We start from the raw sequence: 8,750 nt of genomic DNA on the forward strand, positions 1-8,750 counted from the left end.
GGGTATGTTTTAGCCTACGAGCCGTTTGCGGCCCTGTAATTTTGGTTTTGTCTTTTCTAGAGCGGTCCAAAGAATTTGGCCGCTCTTTAGGTGCTGGCTGCACCACTTTGCTTGGAGTAGTGTCCATAGCCTCTTGCGAAGCGCTGGACACTCGCTCTAACGAGCGATGTGTACGTCGTGTAGCCTTCGCCTCGAGGGACGAAGGCTGTGGCCTCACCAGCCCGGAGGCCGATGGGTCCTCCTTAGCCTCTGAGCTGCGATGGCTGCTGCCAGCGCTAGTGGAGGCCTCGGGTGTGACCGATTTCGAGAGGGGCAGGGCAGCCTTAGCTGCTCCCACCATGGGGGCGGGTGGCAGTCCCCTCAGTACGCTGCGCGTGCCTTGGGCGACCGCCGGGGTCCGTCGTGATGCTGCCCCCTGTTGCACCACTTCGGCAAAAGAAGTTTTCATTGAAAATGAAGGTGAAAGACGCTGTCGTGCTTCCCTGAAACTGATGTTCTCTTTGACTTTGATAGTGATTATCTCTTTTTCTTTCTTCCAGGCTGCGCAAGATCTGGAATATGCGGGGTGGTTGCCATCGCAGTTCGCGCAATGGGCCTCAGCAGTACATTCATCAGCAGAGTGATCTTTTGTAGCGCATTTCGCACAAGTTAGTTGTCCTCGGCAGCTTTGAGAGGCATGGCCAAACCTCTGACATTTGTAGCAGCGTCGTGGATTTGGAATGTAAGGTCTTACACGCAGTTTGAGGTAGCCTGTTTCTATTGCATCCGGGAGTGTGCTAGAGCCAAATGTAAGTACTATGTGTTTGGTTGGTAATTCTTTGTTGTCGCGCCTGATTTTTATGCGTTGTACATTTATAACGTTTTCTTCTTTCCATCCATTCAGGAGTTCTTCGTCAGTCAAATCGATGAGGTCGTTGTCTGAAACCACACCCTTGACGGTGTTCATTGTTCGGTGTGCGCTGACAGATATGGTTTTATCACCAAATGCCACCAGGTTTGCGAGTTTCTCGTACTGCATTTTGCTTTTTACTTCAATCAGAAGGTCACCACTAGCCATCTTGGTGGCTTTGTAGCCACTTCCAATGACCTCAGTGAGACATTTTGAAACTAAGAAGGGTGAGATGTTTATCGCTTTTTTGTCAGTGTTTTCACAATGAATCACGTGGAAACGTGGGAAAGTTTCAGTGGTCTTTGCGAAGAAGTTCAGGGATTCATCGGTGCGCCCTCTTTTAAAAAGAGGGCGATCAGGGAGTTTGGGGTATCAGGATGCCATACAGATTAAAATGATTTCGGCAGCGGTGCCAGCCGCCCACCGTGACAGGGTTGTTATGAACAAGACCTGCCAACGCCAGCTGTACACAACCACTATAACCAAATATGATATAACCAAGGTTGGCTATCTCACACAAGGTTAACCCTAGCTGCCTAGAAAATCAGAAGTTCAGAAGTGAGAAGGAGACAGGAAAGATTCAAAGTGAGAGAAAAAGACTAAGGATTGAAGAGGAGGACAGGAAAAGGCACTACCGATTTCCCCCGGGTGGGTCAGTCCGGGGGTGCCGTCTACGTGAAGCCGAGGCCAAAGGGGTGTGTTGCCTCTGCCGAGGGGCCTTAAAGGTCCAAACACCCGGCTTCGGCTCAACCCCCAGGATCCCCTTTTTCCCCGGACACGGCTAAGCCACGCACGGTTAAACGCGGGAGGGTCCGACCCTCATGTGCTCGGGTCCGTGGTGTCGCAACACACCAAACGCCTGCTGACGCAGACGCCCCTGCGGGGGCTGCCTTTTGTAATAGTTTTCTCGTCTTAACGCCATGTATAAGCCACTCATGCAGTAACTATCCAGGATGACAATTACCCGGGCAGCTCCTGTATTGCCCTCCTGCTCGCAAGCAGGGCACCGTCAAAACATCTGGCCAGCCGGAACCTTGAGGTTGCTGATATGCACACGGCTTCTTTTTGGAGCATCTTGTTGTAGCTCATAATGACATAAATTGGCAGGCACGATATCTTTGCATCACTGCCGAAGCTCCTTTCAACTTAATAGCTCAGGAGCTTAGTGTAATATACTTGTTCTGATTCTTCCGTTCAAATCTGTTCTGATTCTTCCGTTCTGTGCTGTAGAGTGTAGTGAATGTCGTCGCATGTATCATTTAGGAAAGTGTGCAGCAATCATAGAAAAGTCTTTCAAATGAAAAAATGCTACACAGAAGGAAACTTGGCGGTGTGCGCTCTGTCGTAGTCCGGGATCAGCTTCAGTCGAAAGTAACAACCAAGATGGTTCAGATATGAAAGCAAAGTAACAACCAAGATGGTTCAGATATGAAAGCAATTCTTCTTTCCATTAATAACAAGCTTGAAAGTCTTCCGATTTTGACAGAAAAGGTTCAAAAGATGGAGCACAGTCTACAGTTCATGTCAAACAAATTTGACGATCTTGAAAAAACTATCAATCGCCAGGACAACGAAATTAAAGAGCTAAGAAAGAAGGTTGCAGAACTAGAGGCAAGAGCGGCTACTCGCGCAACCGGACAAAGTGATCTTGAGCGACAGACAAATGAACTAGAATACAGAAGCAGAAGGCTGAACTTGGAAATTCATGGGGTCCGTGATTGCATCCCTAAATACACTCGCTGACAAACTTAAGGTTACCCATGTGGTCGAATCGGACGTGGTATCTGTTCATAGGCTACCAGCAAGACCACAAACAATACCAGGAATAATTGTTCGCTTTGTTCAGCAACAAACAAGGGATGCTTGGTTAACAAACAAAAGTAACTTGAAACAGTCCGACCCAATTGTTTTCATTCAAGAAATCTGACGCAGCACCACCGGGAACTGCTCCGAGCATCAAAGAAAACGGCTAAGGATAAAGGCTACGAATACGTCTGGTACAGCCACGGTAAAGTTCTGGTCCGGAAAACGAAAGGAGCACCTGCTGTTCACATTAGGAGCTATGCTGACCTTAACCGACTGTAGACAATTTAATCCCCGTTATGTCACTTTGCAAAAATGACTTAGATGACCCATCACCGCTATTATCTGCCAAATGACCTGAACGATATTGTACGTCAGCTACCTTCTAATTCATGTAGATGTGTGCACCTAAATGCGAGGTCGATGAGAAATAAGGTATCGTGCCTAGAAGAGTTTTTCACTGAATTTTCATTCCATTACTCCGCCATAATGCTGACTGAAATTTGGAGCACTAATGAATGCGACGTCTTTAGGCTGTCCAATTACAGGACATTTTATATAAATCGCATGCACGGTCGTGGCTTTGTTAGTTTGCGAAAACATTGAATGTCAGCTGTTGGATTACTTTACCCAGACAACCCCTCATTATGAAATGCTTTGTGTACGTGCGAACAATAACGTGTTTTCAGTTTGTTATCGACCACCAAATGGCGATATTGCAACGTTTCTTGGTTTTTATGATCAACTCGTGTCATTTATTACAGAAAATAAATATACATTAATTGCTGGGGGAGACTTCAATGTTGACGTGAGTTCTACAAGCTCTGTTAGCCGTGACTTTAACGCTATCGTACTGTCTAATGGTTTCATAAACCCAATTAACATACCCACGAGAGTGGCACTTGAATGCGAGTCAGTCCTAGATCCTTTTATTATAAATTTGTCAGAGAAAACATTAGGTCAGGCGTTTTGTCGTCTCATCAGTGACCATCTTCCCATATTTTTATGAGCAAAGACGGCCTTGTGTCAGAGCTGTTGACACAAGGTACAGCAAAGTTTCGAATAATTAGTTTCAGTTAATTACAGATGTGGCGCTCAGTGCATTTCGTAACAGTCTATTGGAGGCAGATTGGAGCGATGTAAGAAAATCTGTAGACGCAAACAATGCTTACGACAAACTTATTGCAATTTTCAAGCGATTGTATCATTTGAAGTTTCCGCTAAAAGAGCGCAGATTAAATCGTAAGACACGAAAACCATGGATAACGCCTGAGATGCGTCATCAAATGAAAACAAGAGATAAACTTTACCAAACATTCCTACATACTCGTTTACCGGAGGACTGGCTGATCCGCGAGAACTCGCTATCAATCCACATATCTTGAAGTTTCTGGCAATCGTTCTGACGTACTGTGGTCTAGGTTAAACACACTTTTTCAGCGCGGCCACTTTACCGCCCTTGTTTCAAAACTGGAAGTAAACGGTAAAGATATGGATGGATCAGAATTGGCTGACGCATTTAATAATTTTTTTCACTGATATGATAACGACCGGAAATCCGGCAGATGCGTGCGAATACGTAAGTGTTCATAACGCTCAATCACTGTACTTGCCTCCTGTCACAACCCACGAAGTCTTACCAACAATAAAAAGCATAAAAAATAGCGCCAGTTGTGATACTGACAGAATTCAAATACGTCCTGTCAAAGACGTGTCTGATGTTATCGCGCCGATTTTAGCAGATATCTTTAACATTTGTTTAACAAACTCTGTTTTTCCTTTAAATATGCAAATAGCAAAAGTGACCGTGCTTTATAAAAAGGTGACCGAAATAACTTTGGCAATTATAGACCGGTGTCTATCTTGCCTGTGTTCTCAAAGGCCTTCGAAAAAATTCTGCACACTCGATTTTCAAGTTTCATTGATAAATATAATTTATTTACACCTAATAAATTTGGTTTTCGGGAAAATAAATCAGTTGAAATGGCGCTGCTAGAGCAAAAAGAGCATATTCTTAGACAATTTAAAACAAGGCGCTCGTTCTTGGTATTTTTATAGATTTTTCAAAGGCCTTCGATTTAGTAAACCACAAAATATTGTTAAATAAATTGCATTGCTATGGCATTCGTGGACACGCCTTAGCGCTCATTGAATCTTATTTGTCAAACAGACAGCAGGTCGTTCAGATAAGCGACTCTATTTCCGGAGTGAAACCTTTGTTTTGTGGAGTGCCACAGGGCAGTATTCTAGGCCCACTATTATTTAACATCTATCTTAATGACATTGTAATTATTATTTGCGAGGCCAAATATATAATATATGCTGATGTTACCAGCATACTTTATTCAGGACATGATATTCACGAGCTTATAAGAACTTGTAATCACACAATGAAAATGCTAGAGAGATGGTCAGCAGCAAATGCTATGCGTATTAGCGAAAATGAAACAAAAGCTGTTATATTCCGACCAAAAAGTAAATTATTCCACCTCATCAAGACATAGTACTGGGTACTCAGACTATTGAAATGGTTCACCATTTTAAATGTCTGGGCATATCTTTTTCCGCCAATATGTCCTGGGATTGCCACGTAAGACATGTCCTGCCAAAATTAGCTCAGGTGACAGGTGTAATTGGTTGGCTTCGAAACTTACTTCCAAAATGAATCAAGCTTCTGCTCTATCATTCGCTCTTTAGCTCTCGTTTAAATTATTGCCAACTAGTATGGGGTACAACGACGGTCACTAATCTTAATCAAATATACTTAGTTCAGAAAAAATGTATTAGGCATATTTTCAGTGAGCATTTTGCGGCATCTACTAATGCTTTATTCTGCAGTTCAGGAATAGTCAAAGTACACCAGACATACAATTATACGTTAAGCAGGAAATTCAAAATTAGAAACTCGTAAGAACATAACAAATTTGCGCGTTTTGGCCAACTTAGGAATTAGGCATTTAAATTATCCCACGCGTCATGGAGAAAATTGGGAGGTAGACACAGCACGATTAAACTCCGGAAAAGAGCGCTTGTCTTACACTCTTCCCTCTCTTCTGAATCACTATGACCTTAACAATTTTGACTTGTTTAATTGTTCATATCTGGATATCCGCAAGTTATATGCGGTGATGTATAGCTCTGAAATTTCTACTTAATACCTGTTTCATTACAAACCTTGTCTCATTTTTCATAACCATAATCGTATCGAATTGGCTCATCTGCTTGTATGTAACTGTTTGTAACAAATTGATTTCTATACTGTCTTTTTCCCCTTGTATTTTCAGCGTATGTATGCTAGATATTTGTATTTTGATCGCATTTCAGACATTCATTTTCTCTAAGAAACTGTTTTGTATTTATTTTTATGACGATTGTAATATCTGCTTAAACTTTTCTCTATTAACTTTACATTTTCATACCTTAGTGTGTGCCCTATTTTACTTCGCTGTCTGTAAAGTGTCAATTTTTCTTTCATTTATTTTACGGTAGTGCTGATACCGCTCCGAAATTTTACTATGAGGCTGTGACCTAGTCAAGCTGTTCTGACAAACAGCTTTTTGTCACAGTCCTTCTTTCTGTATCTTCTACAGAGTGAAAATAAACTTGATTGATTGATTGAAATCACGGACTCCGTATCTAAGCCAGTTCATTTTGCGTCAGCCAACAGGCTTTGCCCCCGTCTTTATTTTTAGTTGGTTTTTCTTTTTAAATTTCCCTTGAGTTGCTATAGCAACTCCTATTCATTTATTTTATTATTGGACTTATGCCCGTTATACCATGCGGTGGTGCGGGCTTCCCCCAATTTAGTTTTTTCGTTTCTTTTTCTACTCGGGAGACAAAAAAAAGCAATAAGCAAGAGCACCAAACAACGTACGTTAGTATAGCTTACGTCTACCTTGGGAACCGAATACCGTTCGGAGCATGGACAGTGAGGACAAGGCAAATTTTTACGTACATCATGCGTTTACGTTTGGTTTTAAACGCTGGTATAAAACTCTGTGATCATCATCAGCTTATTCTTTATGTCCATTGCAGCATGAAGGCCTCTCCCAGCCATCTGAACCTATGGAATACTCCTATGTTGCGCTAGCTGATACCAACATGCGCCTGAATATTTCCTAATTTCACCATTCCCACCTAATTTTCGGCCGCTCTCGACTGCACTTCCCTACCCTTGGCACCCCTTCTGTAACACTAGTGGTCCACCGGTTATCTCCTCCACGCATTACAAGGCTTGCCCATCTTCATTTTGATCTCAATATCAACTAGGCTATCGCCTATCTGCGTTTGCTCTCTGATCAACACTAATCTCTTCCTGTTTGCTAGCGCTACGCCTAACATTTTTTGTTCCATCTCTGCTGGTGCGGTCCTTAACTTGCTGTCGGGATATTCTGCTAACCACCAAGTTTCTGTCCCGTATGTCAGCGCCGCTAGAATGCAATTATTATACAGTTCTCCGTTGAACGATAGTAGTAAGCTCCCAGTCTCCCTATGGTCTTATGCAAATGGAAATAAATAACAAATAGGACCTTGCGGCGATGGTGCAGTGGTTATGGCGTTACACCGCTAACCTCGAGGGCGTGGGCAAGGTTGCGACCTCGGCGGCCTTATTTCTATGGCGGCAAAATGCAAAAACGCCGGAGTAGTGATATTCAGGTACACGTTAAAGTACTCCAGATGGTCAAAATTCTTCCAGAGTCCCCTACTATGGCCATCATCGTAATCATAATGTAGTATTGGCACGTCACGCCCCAGAATATATTCTTCTAGCAAGGAAGAAGTATGGCGAAAATGTCGCGCTAGAACTCGGGGCAGTTTTTCACGAAAGCACTAGCCCTTGGTTCAACATGCTTATGCGGTAAATGGTAACGACTATGAGGGCTCCAAACAAGGCATATATACCTCGAGGCCAACGATCGTCATCTTCTGTGACGAAGTCAGTACCCGCATACAACTTCTCCTTAAATTCAACGAGATGGTCAGCTTGCGGGAAGTAGGCCGAGAAGCCAGTGATGACAATGTCGTCTTCCTCCATCATCTTCTGAAAACCACAAAGAAGGGGAATAGGCAGTCATCAAACAAGTCATTGCGGACTAACACAGACTTACCTAACTTTGGGACCTAGAGGAAGTATTCTGCATGTGTAAAAATGAAAGCTGGTAATAATAACGGTATACCACTAATCATCGGGTTGGTATTTGATGGTATAATCAATTATAAAAGCACAAATTCTATCTCTCACGTGATAAGAAATATACGCACCACTAGCAGAAAACACGCTGTTCCACCAAGTGTAGCTACCAGCGAGCTCTAAGACTCAGCTTAACATCGCGACATTTATAAAAATATGACATGAACCCTGCTTGCCGGCAGGGTCGGTGAGGGATGTACAGTTGCTCGGCGCCGGAAGCAGACAAGCTGCATTCGCCAGGCGTCTCCACTGTGAACCTTTGTGTCAGCATCGGGGTGAAAGCTCTCCTGCACAACTGCGAGCTGACACTATGTGTCAAACTTGCGAGCCTCTATAATTTACTCCGTGTTTTTCAAGCTCGTCCTGACACAGCTGAATTTTTGTCAGTCAATACCGTTGCAAAACCATTATAATAGTACTAATGCAACGACCCTCGCGCGGGAAAATAGTCTGTGCATTAGGAGACCATTTTCTAATATTGCACGGACATGTTTAGCATGCGAGTAAGGTTTAGAAATTCCCGTTTTTTATGTTTTTGTTTCTTTTTCTTGTTTTAGCACGGGATTATGTGTCAAGGGGAGAAGGTCAGTCAAAGCTAATTTTACGGAGAGCTCAGACGGCGATCGGCGCGCAGCTGCACGAGCGAAGTCGTCACCACGTGTCATCTTGTTACCATAGCAACATGTAACCTTCCCTATTTGTGTTCGTTCTGCGTGCCATTACGCCGAAAACGAGACGGGCGAATAGCAGAGGAGAGGGAAGCTGACAATTTCTGACAAGTGCGGCAAGATTTTCGTGCCCTGTTTGTTTGTCACTTTGGAAAACTTCATAGTGCCAATAAACAAAAAAAAAATGTACACCGATATT

This window comes from Dermacentor silvarum, chromosome 3, assembly GCF_013339745.2.
Source record: "Dermacentor silvarum isolate Dsil-2018 chromosome 3, BIME_Dsil_1.4, whole genome shotgun sequence".
NCBI lineage: Eukaryota > Metazoa > Arthropoda > Arachnida > Ixodida > Ixodidae > Dermacentor > Dermacentor silvarum.